The sequence below is a fragment of the Cavia porcellus genome, unplaced genomic scaffold (genome assembly GCF_034190915.1).
Source record: "Cavia porcellus strain 051 isolate PalLab524CR breed Dunkin Hartley unplaced genomic scaffold, mCavPor4.1 scaffold_2, whole genome shotgun sequence".
Classification (NCBI taxonomy): domain Eukaryota; kingdom Metazoa; phylum Chordata; class Mammalia; order Rodentia; family Caviidae; genus Cavia; species Cavia porcellus.
Window position 1 is genome coordinate 33,039,257 of NW_026947485.1, and position 21,667 is coordinate 33,060,923.

Genomic DNA, 21,667 nt, shown 5'->3' on the forward strand with positions numbered 1-21,667 from the left:
AAATGTGTGCAGAAAGAGCTCTATGAATGTTACAGATGATACAGTTCTGTTTTTAGGAAATGCACAATTAGACTGTGTCTACACAACCCAAAGTAAAAGCAGATGTATCCGTCATCAGACTATTTTGATTAATGGGGAAATTTGGAGCCTAAATTATCTGTTTCCGCCAGCTATGTTGATCCAATGAACTGGATCATTGCCAGATCTCCCGTCTTTGCAGTGGGGTGTAGCCACAACTTTTAGGGTGAGGCAGTTGCAGGGAGAAGATTCATTATGTAAAGCAACAGAATTGAAATGGGAGGGAAAAGCATCACAAAGCAAGTGGTAATCACATCCTACATTTGAATAGACTATATTGAGAGGTCATGGACTCAGATTGTTTCTAATACAATCCACTCAGCAGGCACATAACCTCTGGTATCTCATTTCTTCCTGAGAACTGGTTGTCCAGTCAGTGAAATGGCCTTCAAGTTATTAGACTGTGTTAAGTGCTTCCATAGAAGTAGAAGAGTTGTTAGAAGAGCCCCTGAAATTCAGGGTTGATTTACTCCAAGGAGAAGGCTAGCACCATGAAGATGAGCCTTACCTTCATCTTCTTGATTTGACAGGCACTCTTTATACATATGAAAGGTGATATTACCTGCCATCCAAAGTTTTCACTGAGCTATTCCATTTTTTAATTCTTCCCTGGAATATGTCTGTGTGCATGCATGTGTGTGCATGTAACACTATTCTTTCAAATCATGAAATCAGCATATTCTCTTACATACCCAGATGTTTAAAAATGACATTACTGTCTGAGAAAAGAGACTGATTTGGGTCAAGGAAGACACTGACTCACATACACAAAAAAGTCTTCTGAATGAGATCTTGGAAGATCATGGGTCCTTTAAACTTACCAGATCTTTTGTTAAAAACTAAGACAGACCAAAAAAGGAATCACTACATTGGAAATTAATAATGATAATTTGTAATTCAGAAGTGGCTAAAATGATCCAAATTCTAATCCATGAATGAATGGATATGGACAAATTGCAAAAACATGTTAAATTAAAAACCCAGACACAAAATGGTACCTACTCTATGATTCCATTTGTATGAAATATCCAGAAGGGATAAATCCATAAAATCAGGAAGGAGACTGGTGGTTACTGAAGTCTGAGGGGAGGGGAGATGTTGGATGTGACTGCTTTAATGACAGTTAGAATTTCTTTTGGGATGATTTAAATGTTTTGAAAGTAAGTAGAGGCAGTGGTTGTACAACATTGTGAAAATATTAAGTGCCATGGAGTTATACATTTTGTTTGTTATTTTTTAGGGTGCTTTAAACAATTTACTTAACTGAAATGCTATACAGTGACTTCCATTTATTTTGCTACATCATTTTCCCATGGTGATTTATTGGATATTCAAGCCAATATAAATGTTTCATAAATATTTGGCCATTTGAATATACACCTACACAATACTTTACTAAGATCTTTCAGCGAGAAAAACACTGAAGAATAAAGACATGACACAATTAACTAGGTACAATGAAATCTGCTTCGAATATTTATTCCTGAGGTAAAGTCACCACACACCTGTTCAATTAAGAAAACCATCTTTACAACACAGGGTGATTTTTTATTTTGAAGCAAGGCCTAGAACACTTAGCCACTAATTAGGTGCTGAATGGCAGAGCTCCATCCCTATCTTATGCCATGAATTCATAAGGAATAAGTTCCAACAACTCAGGCTCCTTCCCATTGGTTCTCAGAAAGTGTGCATCTTTGGGTGGGGCAGACTAATGCTTTAGTTGAACCCAGGTAACTTTCTTTTTGGCTTCCTTCTTTTTCTGATAATTTTCCTTGACAAGTTTCAGGAAGCTATCACAACCCCTTGCGTGTTTAATACGTTCAATATGCACACTAATCTTCCTGGCAAGTATCTTGCCTTAACTTGTGTGTTTACAACAATGCCAACAGCCTGCTGGGTAACACTGTAGGTTCTTTCTGTTTTGCCATGGTAACATTTGTGTGGCATTCCTTTTTGCATAGCATCCATCCCTTTGATGTCTACAATATCACCCTTTCTGTAGATTCACATGAATGTGGCCAAAGGAACAACTCCATGTTTTCTAAAAGGCCCGGAGAACATATACCGGGTTCCCTTGCTCTTTCCCTGTGTGTTTGTCACTTTAGCACAGTACTGAAGGATGGTGGCTCCAGCCAAAAGGAAAGTTGTGCATCTTAAAATGGTTAATTTTATACTATCGTTAACAATATTTTTCAAAACAAATTTGCAAGAAAGGAAATGTGTTAGAATCATTCTACTGCCATGCTCATCTGCTTTTCCTAATGAAGAGGTGCAGAGTGTGGGACCATTTTAGAGATATATCTTATCTCTAGGCAAAAAGGTTCAGTACATTTCCTTCTCCTATCCCCTCCTTTGCAAGTACAAAGTGTTGTAGTAGCTCTAGAAGCAATATGAGAGCCACCTTGGTATCCAAGTTGCCTGATCCTTACCCCTAATCTGGGAGAGTACACCAGCCCCTGAGAAACAGCTTCTCAGGTACTACTGTGGTTTGATTCTTAAATGTTGCCCCAAATTTCCGTGCATTAAGGGCTTGATCACCAGCCTATAGTTCTACTGGGAGGTGGTGGGAACCTTTAAGAGGTAGGGCCTATTTGGAGGAAATTAGGTCATTGAGGGTGTGCCCTTGAAGGAGGTATTGGGATCCTGGTCTCTCCTCTCTCTTCATTTTTTAGTTGCCATGAGATGAGAAGCTTTGCTTCATTACTGTTATGATTTATATCTAGATGTTCCCCCAAAGTATCATGCACTCATATGTGCGGGGTGGGTGGGAGTAACTAGATCATAGATATGTAATACTAGATCAGTGTGCTGGTTGGTTTAGCACAGTTCTGGATCTGGTTGTGTGGGTTTACTGAAGACAAAGATCCACCCTGGGTGTGAAAGGCACCAACCAATAGTTTGAAGCCTGGGTGGAATAAAAATGGAAAGTAGAAGCAAGTCTTGCTTCTTGCCTAACATTTCAAGAACTGTTTCCCCTCTGCCATGTTCATCTGCCATGCCAACCTGTTTTGAAACCACGTGATTATAGACTCAAACCTCAACAAGTAAGACAACAAGTAATTTGTAGATCTTGGGTATTTTGCCCCAGCAGTGAGAAAGTTACTGAGAGGTCCCTGTACAATGTTCTGCTTTCCAACAGGCCCCAAAACAATAGAGCTAACTGACCATGAGCTAAAACTTCTGAAGCCATAAGTCAAAATGAACATTTCCTCCTTTTAATTGATTTATCTCAAGTATTTGTTACAATGATAGAAAGCTACTAACTTGCCCAAAGTGTGCAAAAGTTTTCAATAATTTCTTTTCTACTATGCTTTGGACTAATATGGTATAATTATAATAGTAATAATAGCAATAATAATGAAAAGATAAAATATGCTCTGGGACAATCAATAAATATGTTAATTAACTTATTTAGCCATTCTATAATACATATATATATATATATATTTTTTTTTAAAATATATTCATACATGACAAATATTTTAAATATTTTTTGTCAATCAAAAACAGGCCATTCATGCACTGGGGGTAGAGAGAAGAAGGCCACACCAGAAAGCAAGCCCAGTCTGGCAAGCAGAGCCTCAGGCAGGCCGCCGCCAGACTGGATCAGCCAGACCTTATCCCCCTCCAGAACTAGACTGGCAAACAAGAAATACCGCCCCCTCACCTCCGGAGTGACTAGCTTATCCAGAGAAACACACACTGTGGTGATGGCTATGGAAGTAAAATGCAATTGGATGCCTGTCTTTGGTGTCTCACTAACATTGTAGGTTTAGGGCCAGTGGTCTGATCATAGGCTCAGAGAATAGCAGTACACAGTGTGACATCTAAGGGGGAATCTCCTTCTGAGAGCTGCAGCCATTGTTGATTCCCTATGATCTTGTTTTGAAGTCCTACATTACTTCCATTGTTTTGTTGGATTGGGTTTTATTTTCTTTTGTTTTGTTTCATTATGTCAAATCCAATGGCATGAGCAGCTAAATATTATGGTAGCAATTTGGGATTTACTGTTGGCTTGTTTTTAAGTCCTTTACTGCATTCATTGTTCTGTCTTGTTGTTTCTATTCTATTCTGTTCTATTTGATTTTTACAATGTCCCAAACGATCTGCAGCTATTTTGAAGACATCAAAAGGCATTATGGTTACTATTGTTGGTTTTGTAATATTTTGAAGTCCTGTCTCTCTTACACTGGTTTGTCTTTATTGGTTTTATTCTACTTTATCCTCTTTAAAATAAATAAATAAACATAAAAATTTTAAAAAACAAGAAACTAATAATATCATTTATTGTGTTATCATTAGGTGCTATGTACTGAAAGAAACACTTTCTAGGAGACACTTCATTTAATTTATTTCCAAATTCTATGTGGTCAGGGGGGGAAGCTGAAACCCAGAAATGGTAAGTACATTTCATCCAGAGATGCAGTTGAGATTAGACTTGTCTCCTAGGGTTATACCAAAGGCTACAGTGCTCTTAAGTAATACATCCAATACTTAGTTTCTAAACTTTAGGTTTTAAAAGATAATAAAATTTTCAGAAATTTCTATAAAGTAGCCATATTTTATTTTGCCAAGTATGAACATTAACAAATCAGTAATGTAAGAGATAAACCCTACTATTTCTTGCCATCATTATGTAATCAAATAAAATATTTCACACTCAAAAAGTAGAAGATTCTAGATTCAGAATAAAGAACAGTATCCCACGTGGATTTATTTGACTTTATGAAAATTGCTTTAGCCGCTCTGCTGTCCAGGACAGTGTCACAGTATCAGCTCAGATTTGGTCTTTGCCTATTGCTGTTTGGGTTACTTATCAATGTAGAAAGCAAAATAAGCATTGGTGAAAGATTGTCCATCTTGTTACACTAATTGTAGGCTCCATTTCTGCCACTATGATTACTTTGCATGTGGATCTATTGAGACAGAATTGGGATGGCTGCAGAAAAAACTGACATGTACCAAATAAGGCACCTTGTCCACCAGATTATTGAGACCCTCTTTCTCAGCATGCCTTGTATTAGAAATCTACGTGAATCTCAAATATCTTCATGTTTTGCACCCATTCCTAGAAATTACCCGCCTATTTCTACAGAATTCCTTGTTACCTTTTTTCTGTTCTTGTTCTTCCCAAATACTTTAGCTACTGTCACCTCTTTGGATACAAGCACTAAGTTGTCTATCAGGGTAAATTGGTATATGAAACCATGTCTCATTGGTCATAAGATGGGCACATGGATGTAGTGCCTACAGTGTGGCTTTCTGGAAGGACTTTCTTTTCCCAGTCTTTCAGGACTACCCCTAAACAGGCTATGACATAACCAGCTCTCCGTATAGTTAATGGCAGTAGTCTAGGAAGCAGGTCAGTAGACCAGCCCATGTATTCTCTTCCTCTGACAATGAGTAACTGAGACCTCTGCAGAATGTCCCTCCCAGACTTCCTAGGGCCATCTTAGTGGAACCATTTCCAATGGGCAGTGGAATGCCATTGTACATATGGTGTTTTAGGATATGGTCAGTTTGATAACATAAAGTTCATGGTAGGCAGCCACTTGCTTTCCCATGGCCAGGTGTTCAGTACTTGCTGGGTTCAGTAGCCATTCTATATCAGCCTTCCTGATGGATAGCTATGGTTCAAAAACTTGCCGCAACCATACTCAAAGTCTGAAGAGAAGTGTTTGTGCTTCTCTTGCTAAGTTTAGCCAGAGACTTCACTCAGCATTGCTACATGCTCTAAACACTTTCAGTCCAGTTGGATACAATTGGTGATGGGACTGAATGGGTAACAATTTGAATAGCAATCCAATTTTTCTGAAAAAAGTTTTCAAAATTAAAGCTGGAAGCTTCATGGGTAGCCCAAAATGTGGGCCAGAAAGGTGTAGTTATGCTGTTTTAGACTCCGAAGAGGCTCATCAAACCTTTATGCCTCTTTGTGGAATGTGGGACTGGTGAAATATTTGTCTCACACACTAGAAGAACTAGTGTGTCATATACTCAGACTCCTTATACTTGGAACTGTTGCTGCTCCCTGAATCCAGATTCAAGCAGTGTGATACCAGTGACAAATGGGCAGTCTGATATTCTTCAGACTATCAAGGAAATCAAGGCCCTGTGCTGCATTGTGAGAAAAACCAAGAAAGTGGGTAGAGAGAGCCCTTGTAAAATATATGGTAGTCTCATTCACACAAAGGCAACCTGTTCATGTTTGTCTTTTCAGATTCCTTCCCCATCTTTTTGGGTAATTATTCATAATGATTAAGCAGTACTTTCTGGTTTCTATAGTCCTGTGATTCCATCTTTTCTAAGATATCAAGAAGCTAATATCCGCTTCCATCACTGCATCCTGTATTGACATCATCATTTGAGAGCCTTTCAAGGCTCCCAATAATTTCTAGGTGCCTTGGTAAAATGTCATCCAGGTCTTTCTAAAGGTCTAATTGGAAGATGATGATGAATTTGAGCATTCATGTTAGTAGCACATGACATGAATTGCCAGAGTCTATTTTTCCCTGGCCGGGAGTTTGCTTGTGCTTTTATGAAATATATGGGTAACTCAATCCCTGATTCCCATTTTTAGAGTCTTTTTTCTAAAACTATGCTCAATTCAAGATCTTGGGAAGAAACAGATATGTTTTAGTTTCATGTTGCTATAATAAGATTCCCGAGACTAAGTTATAAAGAAAAGATATATATTTATCTCATAGTTTAGTGGCTGAATGTCCAAAATTGAGTGGCCCCTCTGGTGAGGAGCCTTTTGGTTGCATCACAGCATGTCGAATGGTGACACAACAGAAGCATGGGTCAGAAGGCAAGTTGTGAGTGCAGCAGATACCGGACATGTAGAGGTGACCTTGTTTATTGCAACCTGCTCTCTTGGAAACTAATTCATCCCCTAAGATCTAACCCACTTCCATAGAATTGATCCTTGATGGTGACAAAGCCACACTGACTTAACTATCTAATAACTTACTAGGCCCTCCTTTAGTTAAAAGTTCATCTGCTCTCATTTACATTACACAAAGAATTTTCTAGCAAATCAAACTTTTGGGGACAAAACATACCCAAACCACAGCAAGATGATACACTTAAACAGGATAAAATTGTAAGGCTTAATGAGGGGAGCCACAGTTAATATGATGTTTGAATAGGCAAGAGGAAAGATTGTTCCGGAACCAGAAGCATTTGTGGGAGCAGAATGCTTAGCAGCAACTCTTGCCTTGCAAAGAGAAATGCAGTCACTTTTAAAATCATACTTTGGCAAGAAAGGATATAGTGCCTTCTTCTTCTCCCACATTTCAGTCAAGACCCTGATGCTTTCCTTTGGTTAAAATCCATCTGGGTGCCAGCTGTTAAGAACTCTTAGTGCCCATGCCCACAGAGAAGTCTTCTGGTGGATACACAACAGAGCGGGAAGTGGAGAGTGGATCTGGAGGGCAGATGAAAAGACCCAGAACTTAGGCAAAGGACTTGTTTCTGTATCTGTCTCACTGGGAAATCATGGCAGCTTTTTTGAGCAGAGACATGTTTTCATTGAATTAGGTTTGAGGTGACAGTGGCAGGTGACTTAGAGTGTGGTAATTCAAAGAAGAGAGATACTCTGAGAGGCCACCTGTCTGAACATTCTGCCATAGAAGCATCATAACGGGTTGGAGAGGCTGGGGATGATGTTGGACGGACAGTATTCAGTGCATCCATATACCCATGCCCTTTATGCCAGAAAGGTGCCAGAGAGCTGCTGTTTAAAGATGCCCTTGTACCTGATACTGTTTTAGTGAATCCAGGGAGGAGGCTGTGAGAGGAGCCACATGCTACCCTAGACTACCACAGAGTTTTGCTTTTGAAGTTAGAAATCCAAATAGATGTAAAGAGCATTTGGTCTTTCTTCATTTCTATGCACATAGAAATTTTATATTAAAATAAAAAGAAATTCACTTGTGCATATAAAGGAGAAATGATTTTCTTTAGGTCCCTTGTTTGACAAACACTCCATCAGAACTTTCTTCTTGCCCATGTAAATAACAGTATCTACTTTAACAATCTTCAACAGTGGTGAAATTTGATGCCAGGAGTGGTAGCAACAATAATAATAATAATGTTTATTGAGTACTTATGATGATTGAGGTAGTGTGAGTTGCAGTATTGCCTGATTGATCACCATTAACAGCTCCATGAAATGACATTATTTGTCTATTGTAGATGAGGAAACAGTAGCTCAGACAACCCCAATGTCACACAAAAAAGAAACAAAATTGATTCTTTAGAACAGCACTGACTAACCTTGAGGCCTATACTTCTATTCTCAATTCTCTGTTGTATCTCAGTGGTACATTATTTCAGGATAAATTTATCCTCATGATTATCAATTGCCTTTCAGTTTTAGTCATCCCAGGACAGGTCATTTGAAGACTCCTCAAGAATGGCAAAATCTCTGGATGCTCAAGTCTCTAATATAATAAGGCATACTATTTGCATTCAACCTATGTATGTCTTTTCATATACTTTATATAATTTCTAGATTACTTATAATTTCTAATATTATGTAAATAGTTTTATGCAGATGTTTTTTAGCATTTCCCATCCACTATAGATTGAGTGGGTGAATACAGAACCCATGGATACAGAAACCTGACTCTTTGTGTGTGTGTATGTGTGTGTGTGTGTGTGTGTGTGTGTGTGTGCATGTGTACTTGTGTATGCATTTAATGCATATGAACCTTTAGTTGCATCCAATGGTGCATCAAATTCAAGTTTTTATTCATAATTATTTGTTGGATAAGAAATCAGGTTTTGACTTAGTTGTTTAGGTCATAAATAAAAGTGTATAAAATATCTATAGGTGTATAAAATATCTAAAATATTTATACTATTTCATTTTATGCTCCTCTAGGACCCTCGCAGGGAAATGATAACAGAGCTTGAGATTACACAATAATAAACAAAATGAGAAAATTATTCTCGTACTGAAAGGCTACATTTACACTTGCTTTACTACTTTCATACAAAGTAGCTCATTGGATGCAGAATTTTGTCAAGAGTAACAAATTACCTACTTATATTTTCAGGTTAATTTGTTCAGTTAAAAAATACTGTTGAGTGGGGATTGGTGGCACTTACTTATAATCCCTGTACCCTGGGAGGCTGAGGCAGAAGGATCACAAGTTTGAGCCTAGCCTTAATGACTCAGTGAAATCCTGTCTCAGAATAAAAATATGAAAAGAATTAGAGATGTAGCTCAGTGCAAAAACCCTGGGCTTAACCCCTTGTACAACCACTACCACTACCATCAAAACCCTGTTGATCAACTAATATTTCTCAGTTTCTCTTCTCAGTAATGGAACACACTCAAAGGTAAAATATACAAGTACTGGGACAATAAATTCAGAGCAGAGGGAGAACAAAGGTCTAGCCACATCCTACTGACACTTCATGGTTCTGCTAAAAAGTAAGTAGAAAACTGACTAAATTCTAAATTGATGTTGGAAAAGGCATAATAATTTGACATATTCATAGCACCTGAGATACAAGTATTAATTCAATTTTGGTTGACATCATGGCACACCAGAATGCTGCTTTGTCCGAGTTTGCTAAACTATGAAATTTTGCCTTGTAACACTAGCTCTAGTCTAATTCTTACTTTTTCACTCCACTCAGAAATCCAGAAAATAATTCCCATGTAAATTTTCCTTGAAAGGGGATTATGTGTAGTAGAAATAAATCTATCTTCCTGCAGGAAGGAAATAATAGTATCATTTTCCTATGTCTATTCCACGTTTAGCATAAAAACCATAAACAATTCCTCAAATAATCATTTGGGAATGGCACATGCCATCTAATCCTTCCTAAGAATAAGGTCAGTGGAGATACATTATAAAAATATTTCTCATGAAGAAAATATTTTCTATGTATCTTTGAAAATCTCTTGCATTACATTAATGTATGTTAGTACTCAGCCTTCATCAGAGGGTATGATGGTGATGTCAAATCGATCATCAATTATCAGTGCCCAAAGAGCTTAGCTGGAAACACTCCCTGGCTTTGTAGTGCACACTGTGTACCACTTAGTAAACCACTGATACCGCAAGGTACCAAACTCATCCAGGGAGAAGAAATCACATTTTGGTACCGAACAGGTTTTCTATCTGATTTGTGCCCAGAACATGTAAAAAACATAGCAGATTGCATGCTGTATTGAGTAAGGAACATACATATGCATTTAAATCACTTATGTTTTTCTTTTTTATGATGCATTGGTGAATTGTATTCCTCATACATTTGCAATTAGAAAGCAGAACAGATGCAGTGTCTTTGGTTAAAGTGATATGTCCATTAAAATAACCTGTACTACCAAGAAATTGTTTCCTTTAACAAGGGGGTCTGGCCATTGTCCTGCTGTTTTTGAACCATTTAAATAGACTTTGAAGAAAAACATGTGTGTCTTCAGGAAATGTTAATTGAGTATGGAAGTCAGAAAATTTTTGTGAGAGATAAGGGTTTATGTGTCTGCTATTTTGTTGCTGCTGTTTTCTCTTTTCAAATTCCTTTTAGAAGTGAGACATTGTCAAACCAACATTAATTCCTTCAATATCACATTTCCCCCTTTAATTGGCATGAATAAATAAAACCTATCTATAGTGGAAAAGAAGTCATATCTTTTTTTTTTTTTAAACCAAGCTATTCTACTATAAAAGTCAAGACTCAGATACCATATACTTGGTGGTCAAATCATATTTATTAGCATTGAATCATTGTTTGGATCAAAATAAAATGTGGGCTTTGATTTTGATGAATGTCAGATTTTTGAAATGTGCAGGTTTACTCATCTGGGACAGACTGTGACAGGAGCATGGTACTCAGCAGACCATTCTTTAGTGCAGTATGTGAACTCAACTGACCTAATTATCCATCTCCTCCCCTACTGCTAACGACAGCTGTGGTAACCTTTTCACCATTTTCTTCTTGCAGTGCCGATGCACTTGACATAGACAAAACTCAAACTCATCTGTAAGCATATACATACTCATCGCTTGTGCCACTGTAACTTAACACCTTTGTTTTTGAGTGACCAATGCTTGTAGATAGATCTCCAAGTTCAGAGTTACCATTTTTTAAAGAAAGATTTAACAACAACCTGTAGACTGTACATAGTTTGAAAGGATAGAATGATTTAATGTAAATTCCATTTATGATAAATTATTGCCAAAATAACAATTCCTCATTGCTATCAAAATATTGAGAAGGCTGATGTGGAAAGAGATGTTGGCGCAGAGAATGTTATGACAATCATGACACTGAATCTAGTAATGTGTGTTCTTCTAGAGGCAGTCTTTAGCATTCATTGAGGGCACCTGTTACACTTTGGGAGACAGGTGGAGAGAAGATTCTTTCACACTCTTAACCAGACACGTATAACCGGTTAGTGTGGTTATTCAACTGAGCACTAGCAAATGCGCTTGGGAATTGCTTCTCTTGGCTTTGAGCTTTGTATTTATTAAAATATAGAAGAGCTAGGGTTCTGTTTTTGCTGTAAAAGCTTATTGTCATTTCATTTTGTTTTTCTTGTTCTACTAGTCATGGCTCTGAATTTCTATTTCTACAATAAGCTTACTAAATATACACTATCTGTTGAGAGCATGGCTTTAAAATTTATTTAGGAGATATAAAGACATACTTAGGTCAAGCTTTATGAGCTGATTTGACCAAAGAATTCCTAGTCATTGATTTTCTATTTGTAAAAGACAGAGAATAGTAAATTTCATTCAATTTCACAATATAATCTGTATTTCCCAAATATTCATGTTTTATACTTGCTTTAAAGGTTTATTTAAAATGTTGACTGAGCAATTATTATCAAGTTATTGACAGATTCATATCAGAGATATTATAATAAGAGTAATAAATTCAACATATTAAATTGATACTTTATTGGCTAATTAATTGCTTCTACATGCATATTATGTGAATAGGCACACAGAAAGTATGCTAGGGAGCCATTATGGAATAGCTTTCAATATTGATAGAAATCTGCCTAGTTAAGGTTATACACATAAATCCTATTTGAAACTGATTTTCAAGGATTGTTTATAGGGCTTTTGATTGCTTCATTAGACTACTTTCATGTTACAGTACAATTTTTATTATAAAGTAATATACATAAAATTGTAGTTAATATATTTTATTCAAGATATTTGTTAAGCCAATAGATTGTAACTACTCTTGTCACAGAAGGAAATGGTTACCTACGAAATGAAAGATATGTTAATTTGTTCCATTATGGTAACAAGTTTACTTTATATACACATATGATATATATATGTGTATATATTACATACATATGTTTATATACAACATGTTTATGCATATGCAAATGTAAATATTTATATACCTGTATACACATATAACAACATCAGGTTGGGTAAGTCAAATTGTAATATCATTATGATCTCGAAAACAGAAAGTTGGGTTCTTTTGGATTTTTAAGATAATCACTTGATATTCAGTGTAAATGCCTTAATGCTATAATAGCCAAACATACACAGAAAGTTCAGTGCTCCATGATGTTTGAAAATGCTCTTGAATTTATAAAATATCATTGTCCCAACCTGAAAAGTATTTAAAGCCAAATTCATTTATTTTTTGAATTTTTTATATTAAAGAGAATAAAACAAAAGAAAATAGAATAAGGCAAATCAGAATAGAACAATGCAAGCTATACAGGACTTCAAAACAAGACAACAGTAAATAAATAATGGCTAACATAATGTCTCTCATTTTCTTCAAAATAGCTGACCATACCTTTACACATAATAAATCGAACAATACAAAGCAGACTAGAAACAATCAAAAGAATAAAAGCATTATAGGACTTCAAAACAAGATAACAGGTAATGAACAATGGCTAACATAATGTCTCTTGTTTTATTTAAAGTATCTGTCTATAGGAACACACATAATAGAATCAAATAAAACAAAATAGAATAAAACCAACCAAAACAAAAGAATGAAACCATTATAGGCAAGATAAGAAAGATAATAGGAAAAACAAGATAGAATAAAACCAAACCAACAAAATTATGAAAACAATACAAGAATTCAAAACAATATAATAGGAAATTAACAGTGGTTACCACTTTCCCTTTTCAGGCATTACCTCCCCTATCACTTTCATAATATCTATTGTGCTTTTTGGATTCCACTAACTCCTTCAGTTTTTTATGCTAGGGAGATAACTTGGTGTTCATCTGAATGAGTCCAAACCATTTCACCAATGAGCATGATCTCCAGTTGCATCCATTTATCTACAAGAGCCTTGAGATTATCCTACTTTATAGCTGGGTAGCTTTCCATTATATTAAAACACCTTATCTTTGTTATCCATTCTGTGTTTGAAGGGCAAGTTACCTTTGCTTTTTTCTGGTTTCCTGCCACATGGAAAAATTATTTTCTCCCCTTTGATTTTCAGTCTATGAATTTCCTTTCAAGTTAAGTGTTTTTGTTGCACGGTGCACTGATGGATCTTGTTTCTTGATCCACTCTCCCTGCGTTTCTTTATATTGGTGAATTAAGGCCATCTATATTAACTGGCACGTACTGATTCATCTCTCCTGTGCTATCCTCCTATCCTCCTGCTGTTGGCCCTCCACTTTTCCCTTTCATTCAATTGCCTGTCTTGTTTGGAGATCCTCCTCTGCTGCTGTTCCTGGAACCATGGTTATCTTTATCTTTCTCTAGAATATATTTTAGCATTCTCTGTAGTGTTTGTTTGGTGGTCATGAGTTCCTTCAGTTTACTTTATCATGGAAGTATCTTATTTTTCCATCAATTTTTAAAGATAGTTTTGCAGGGTATATCAATCTGGGTTGGAAGTTGCTTTCTTTCAGGATTTAAAACGTTTCACTCCAGATTCTTCTTGACTTGATGGTTTGTGTTGAGATGTCTTCTGTGATTGTGATGGATTTTCCTATATAGATGATCTATTTCTTTTTCTAACAGCTTTTTAAATTCTGTTCTTGTGCTAAATTCCTGAGATATTGATTCCTATATGTCTGGGTATAACTTTATTTTGATTATGGATGAAGTTGAAGTCTTACATGCTTTGCTTATCTGTATGCTAGATCCTTTCCCCTTGCTTGGGAAGTTTCTGCTATTGCTTCTGCAAATAGTCTTTATGTCTTTTGTGTTGACCCCTGAGGTTTTGCTGATATTTATCACTCTTAAATTATTTTTCTTTGTGTTGTCTTGCAAATTGAATTGTTATTTTCTGGTTCCTTGTTATTCTTATGAGATCTTTTCTTTCATGATTGCTAGCTATAATTCTGTCTTCAAGTGAATAATAATATTACATTTAGTAATAGATGGTAATAGTAGACAAATAGATTTGAATGAGGTCAGTTATTTGGTAAATCTTACAAATGAATATTTAAAAGAAACATGAATCATTTTGGTCAGGATTTTGCCCATTGTTAGCATTGATTCCACCAAATAACCTGTGTTCTACTGCATAATAGCATAAAAGTTTTGTAGTAGACTATTCTATAAGCAAATTAAAAACCCAATAATAGATAATGTTTCCTGAGTCTAGTTTATGTGCCAGGCACAGTGAATGACTCATTCAACAATTGCAACTTTGAGAGGTAGAAATAAGACCAAACTAAGGTACGGAGAGCTCAGGGAATGGGCCCAAAGTCGCACCCAGTGCCAGAAAAGAGCGGAGCCAGACGTTGAAGCTGTATAATGCATAATCTGACTCAAAGTTGTGAAACCCTACCATGTTTCTAATACATAAGTCAGTCTCTAATGACATATAATTATATTCTTTAATCATCACAAAATCTGTTTCAACTGTCTCTGGTGAAGTACAGCCATACTGACTTCTAAAAATTTTAACCCTTTTAGAATTTTAGAAATATGGGCACAGTGTAAAACTTTTTAAAAAGAGTTATATTCATCCTTATAAACAGGCAATAAGAAATTCAGGATCCAAAGTGGATTATTTGAACTGAGTTTTCTGATTAGTAGTCCACCATTATCTGGTTAGTAGTCCACCATGATCGTCACTCAATGTGTAGCTGAATAGAAAATGGACTGTAAAGTGACCCAGGTTGGTCTAATGGCCAGTGTCTTTAGCATATAAACTCAATTCTGGTATGTGCTGTGCTGCAAATTCACACATTGCTACAGAGTGAATGATTCACTATAAATGTTACAAAAGTAGAGATCTATAACCAAAAATGACACAGATAATTAAATTTGGGTTAGTAGAAAAATCCTAAAATCAGCACATGTATCTTTTTGAGACAATCACCTTTTGCCTTTAAATTTGTTTCAAAAGTACTACAGAATTAAGAAATATGAACTGATGCACACTATTTGTTCTGATTTTTACTTGAAGCCTATATTGGTTGGCATAATTATCCAATTCTGAGAGAGAAAGAGAATCACCATCACCAAACTACTTGAGCTGACATCAAATTTCTGATTTTCTCTCTCTCTCCTCTCCGTCCTCTGCTTTCCACTATGTTGGTTTTATGCAGTAATATCTCATTTATCATAGCATCAAGGACAGCTATGTGGACACTTATTCCTTCTCACTTCAGAAGGGGAAATACAATACACCCCCTGTGTACAACTCCTGGTAGCTCTGTCCTCTAGTGAGTGCTTCATGGCAGATGAGGAGGAGAAGTAGAAGAGAAATGAGAAAGAGAAGTGCAGGTGATTCAAATAGGAACAAATAACATCTGCAATTGTGGAACTATTTACAAACAAAATCTATTTAACCTTCTTGGGATAATTTACATTTTTGTTTAAATGTAAACTATACCAGATTAGATAGTTCTATTAAAAGATAGGAAGTTCAAAAGAGAGAAAATAATAACACAATGCAATAAAATGAAGCTGGGAACAGTGGCACATGCCTGTAATCCCAGTACTCTGGGAGATGGAAGCAGGAAGATCACAAATTTAAGCCCCACTTTGGCAGCTTAGTGACTTAGCAAGATCCTGTCTCCAAATAAAACACTTAAAAACAATGGCGTGGGCATATAGCTTAGTGCAAAGGCCCTGGGCTCAAACTTCAGTACCAAGAAAAAGGAAAAGAAAAGGAAAGAAAGAAGGAAGGAAGGAAGGACAAAAGAATGAAAGAACAAAGAAGAAAAAGAAAAACAAAAAAGAGAAAGAGAGGAAAAAAATGATGGGCGGTCTAGGTAGTTGTCGGGGTTAATTTGTTTTTGTGGCGGGGAAGAGGGAACCTCACTTGTGCTAGGCAAATGCTTTATCACTGAGTTGTATTCTCAGTCCTTTTTTATTTTTAATTTTGAGATAGAGTCTCACTAAGTTGCTGAGGATGACCTCAAACTTAGACATCCTGCCTCAGGCTCCCAAGTAGTTGGGATTACAGAGATGTGCCACTGCCCAGGCTACTAAGGCAGCATTTAGTGAGTAGATTTAGATGCTGCTATACGGCGAGCCCTTCATGCAGTAGTTCCACCACTGACCATCATTCAACTAGAGACTGAAAATATTTGAAATAAATTCTGTCTGTATTGAACATATGCTAATTTTTGTCTTATCAGTACTACTTAAACAATACAGCATAGTAACTATTGGCATCACGTTTACACTGTGTTAGGAATTATAAGTAATCTAAAGATGATTTAAAGTATATGGGAGGGTTGCACAGGTTATACGAAAAAATGCCCTTTTAGATAAGTAGCTGGAGCATCTCTGGATTTTTGTGTCTATAAGAGGTCCTGGAAACCATCTGTATAATAAATACATGAAGTATTGGATATAGCATGGCTTCCAAGGTGAGTTTTTAAAGAAGTGTAATGGTAGCCAGGTGCATTAGAATACTTAAAAAGTTATACTGAACAATCTGGATTTGTTTTCTGGCTCCCAGTTTTGTTCTTGCTGCTTGCTTATTGGAATTTTTCATTTCCTTCTCATTACTTGAGAAAGCACAAATTCTACTTCTTTGAGTTTCACTTTCTTTTGTTGTCAAAGGGGATGACTGTAACTTTCTTGGATGGTAGATGCGAGCATTAAAACATGTGCTCTGTAGACTCTCAATAAATGTTAGCATTCCAGGGTGATGAGCACACTCAGCATGGGATGATTCCTGCTATAGTTTCCTCATCACTGGGACAAAATATCTGGTAGTCACAACTTAAAGGAGGAGAGGCTTATTTAGACTCATATTTTTGCCCACAGGCTCTAGGGCAGGAAGGCATGATCAGAGGGTCTGATGGAAGAAAGGTGCGCACCTCATGGTGGCCAGGAAGCAGAGACAGAAGAGAGGCTCTAAGGAGGGATCCCTAACTGACCACACCCTTGGTAAACCATCTCCTCTGCTCAGATCTCTTCTCCCAGCTGCAAGCCAACTATATACAGCTTCTGTAATCCAAGTATCTTCCAAACACGGGAGGCTTTGGGGACCCTTTCAGAACTAAACCATAACATTTCCCCTCTCTCCTTTCACTAGCCACTTTTCCTTACTTGGTGAATTCAATACAATTGGAAACAAAAATTGTTTGCTCAAGTAATGTGGAATATGAGTAGAGTTAACAATAAATTATACTCACTATATTTCCGGTAATGAAAAAGATATGCACATAAATACTAATTATACCTTTTGATACACCAGAGATTCAGTAGGAAAAAAAGACAATGCTGGACACCCACTGAGTCACAGTAGTTATGGAGGGTGTTTGAAGAAGGGAGATTATTATGATTCACATTGTCACTATTGTCTGTCAGTCACTGGTGACTGGGGCCATACAAGGCACAGAACAATGTGTAGCTGCTCAGCATCACATCTAGACCAAGACACAAGCAAGAGCCTGTTTGTCCCCTTTGTTAAAAAAAATTCAAAACAATATTTTCCTTTAATAGTGGAAAAATGGGTTGAATTTTTAAAATTTCTGGTTTTAAATTTTGTGTTTAAATTTTAGGGATGACACATCTCCATGTAGTCTTATTTCTCCAAAATAGGTTCCTGGCAGCCTGAAAAATGTTAGACTATAGCTGAAAAATACTCCCTTCTACTTGCAAAATGACAGAACTCTTTTACAAGCTTATGGAAAGAACATTTCAAAGACAGTGTTCAGTAATGTTTAATTCTATGTAGCTGTCACATTGGGACCAAATTTGAGGTTACATGACAGGTATGAGATTGTCATCAGAGGGAAACTCTGGAAGTTTGATGAAAAATAGAAAAACCAACTGAATTCATTTACACACCCTAACGACATATGATCGCAATTTCTCTTGGATGTGGTTTATTGTTGGTAAAATTTAGAAAAATTCACATGTATCCTTTTGAAGTACATATAAAGTATATTCTCATGAAATGTACATGATTGTGTAGTTAAATATTTATGGGAACTTTTCATTTTTTCTTTTTTTTTTTTTTTTGCCATTCAGCCTGCTTTCAAGATATTCAAATATATTTGGCTTTTGTAACTTTGCTAATTAAACCTTCTAAAACAGATGGAATTATAGAAATTGCAGAGTTTAAAATATCATCTTAATTGGTTTACAATCTATGTGACACATAATGCCATTCATACTGTATAAAATATATATGGATAGCTGAAAAGATATGGCATGCCAATTAATTTTTCTTCAACTCCTTCAGTTGCATTTTTTCTTCATTATTGTACCTCTTTTCTGTTATAATGGTTTTGATGAAGTCTGATCAAGCCTAGCAATAACCTAAAACCATATGGAAGAATTTCTTTCTGACCTTGAGGTGGAGAGAATAGGAATTTATCTTTTTCCTAAAGAAAATGAGTGACCTTCAGAGACACTTTCAAGAATGCATACGGTTGTTTCCCATGAGCAATGCTTAGATTGGCCTTTTTCTTTTTTACTGCGATTTTCTAACCTATTTAGGCAACCACATCCCTCTGATTTTCTGGAATAGCCTTGATTTCAAATATTCTATCCTACTATACCACTAAGAGCACTTGCATTTATCAGGCTACATGTTCAGATTTGGGAATTTGAACAAGCTATAATCTCGGTACATAGATTCTTGGGAGATCTAAACAGCTTCACGTATGTCTTTGTGCTTTGAGATCAAGAATCTGGTTAAAAAGAACTCAGGGTATTTCCAGTGATTCTAGTTTTGAGGCCCACAAGAGAGGCCTCAATTAAATAAATATGCTTTGCCCTACAAAGCAACATGCAGGTTTTAAAAAATACCATTCTATAGTTTTTTGGCTAACAAAATTAAACTAGATGGTTTCTTTCAAGTATCTCAATTTGCCATTTCGGTGGGATTTTAAACAAACTAGTCCCCTGCTGTTGCTATGGTAACCGCTTTGGGCCCTCATGGGTGACTGAAAAGTACCACACTCCTGGTTCCTGTTTGAACTCACACGTGCGCCGAGTTTCCGCCTTGCGGTGGAGGAGAGGAGGCTAGAATCTCCAGGCTTGCTCAGCAAGGTAAATCTGCGCATCAAATAACATCGGAGCCCAGGAAATCGCCCACAGCAGGGACAGATTACCTCGTACAGTCACTGTGGAGAAAAATTCAGAGTCTAGCTTTAATGATCCCGGGTAGAGCGCTTCTCCTCCCCACCAATGTGACATTTCGCCGACATTTTATATATCAAGGAAATATTTAATTGAAACGTATTTCTGAGAATGCCTACTGAGCTGGCTCTAGGCATCTTCCAACAACGCAGGGGTCAATTAAAAGAACCAATCAACTGTTTTTAAAACTTTAAAATATATTTTTTAAAAAGGGTGGAGGGAAAGAAAGTGGACAAAAAGTAATGTTAAATAGCATGGAGCATGACTAATGGCGCTAGCATGTAAAAATCATTGGGAAAATGTCCTTGGAAGACAAATGAATTTTCAGCAGAATAATTAACTTAATTAACAAATTTGCATGCATATTCATCAGGCTATTGAAGTCTTTCCAGCCCAGCTTGATGAGCGTTGGTGTAATAATTGTCTCATTTACATTCTGCAATCTACTACAATTTAGGGCATGCAAAAAAAAAAAAAAAAAAAAAAAAAAAAAAGCCGACCTCTTCCCTTTGACTTTCTTTGGGACCCACTTAGTCCTAAAATCGCAGCCTTCACCCCCTGGATGGCCTTCGGCTCAGGCCTTTTGAGAGAGCCCCCAGAGAGAGTTGGCTGTGGCTGCCCATCCCCCAGCTTGCCTCTTATTTTTTTCTTTTGGACCAGGTTCTCTGTTTTTGCCTCTGCTTGCTCTCCTGGGTAAATCTTGGCACCAGTTCTGACTTCAAATCTCTTGGGTCGCCAGACTGCATCATGTAAAAATTGCCATTTCCCTCTATCTCTGCAGGGCAATCTTTAAAGGCAGTAAGGTGTGACGGCCCAGACTGGCAGCTTGGCAAGACGGAGCCCATGGATACCAGCACACAGGAATCTGGACGGTTCGCTCACTCTGACAGCAGTCAGCACTGGGAACAAAAGGAATGGGTGGGGGGAGCGCAAATGTATTTTTACATATTGTAGGCATATGGCCACAAGACCAGCAGAAATATATTTAATTACCAATTGCATGCATTGAGGAGAAAAATATTGGGGAGGGAGAAAAAATGTGTGCACAGCAATATTATTCTACTTTAACTTTTGACCTCAGCTTTTTTTTTTTAATTGAAGATAAAAGGGATTAGAATTGCAAAGGGTTATCTGCTGGAATCCCATGTGAGGTGATACCGGTTTTTGGCATGCCTTCCTTAATAGTGGAACATTATATCAGAAAATATGAAAGTTTTCTTTTCATGATTTTGGTTAAGAAATAATTATACTGTAGTATTTATGGGGGACCAAATTTGAAAGAAAACGGGTAATCTTACTAGTGTGTTAAAATTGCACCCTTGATGTGACATTTTAGCTTAGATCTTAACAATTGACCATAATGCAAACAATTATATTCTTGTTCTTACCTGTGAAATCAGAATAGTTCAACCCACATTTGTTGTCAGGCACTGTACTAGCCAAGGGAGATACAGACATGAATCAGATACAGTCCCTGTATCAAAAAACTCATGGTGTAGGAGGGAAAACTAACACGCATTTATATAAACTATAAACAGATCATTGAATTATTAAATATAATAAAAGTATAATTAACTAAAATTGTATCTACAATATGTATGATACATGTCATGTATCGTGATGGTGAAGGTTCAGCTGTCCAGGGCCCATAGAATCTAATTCTTTTTTTTTTTTGTCTTTTTCCTTTTTATGGGTACCAGGGATTGAACTCACGACTGCCTGCTTGCAAGGCAGGTGCTTATGCCACTGAGCCAAATCCCCAGCCCCTAGAATCTAATTCTTAGTTTACTCTGGGGATGAGGCACACTGCAGGAGGGAGGCAGAGAAGTGGATTCTGGAAGAACTGATAAAAAGAGAGTCAGGAGAAACAGGGCTAGGCCTAGGGTCCCCTCATTGATAGGAAAGAAACTCAGCTCTGAGAAAGCCACCTGCCAGGGGCCCTCTGCTTTAGAGCACTCTCTTCCTGACTTCCTGCTAGTTGGGTCTCCTGATCCTTACTGCCTGTTTGTTTTTAACTTTAAAGAGAATAAAACAAAACAAAACAGAACAAAGTAGA

At 36.8% G+C, this 21,667-nt stretch overlaps 1 pseudogene; it reads right to left on the reverse strand.

Annotated features, from left to right (window-relative positions):
- Positions 1-1,696: 1,696 nt before the first annotated feature.
- Positions 1,697-19,668, reverse strand: LOC106027254 (large ribosomal subunit protein eL21-like; annotated as a pseudogene).
- Positions 19,669-21,667: the final 1,999 nt, after the last annotated feature.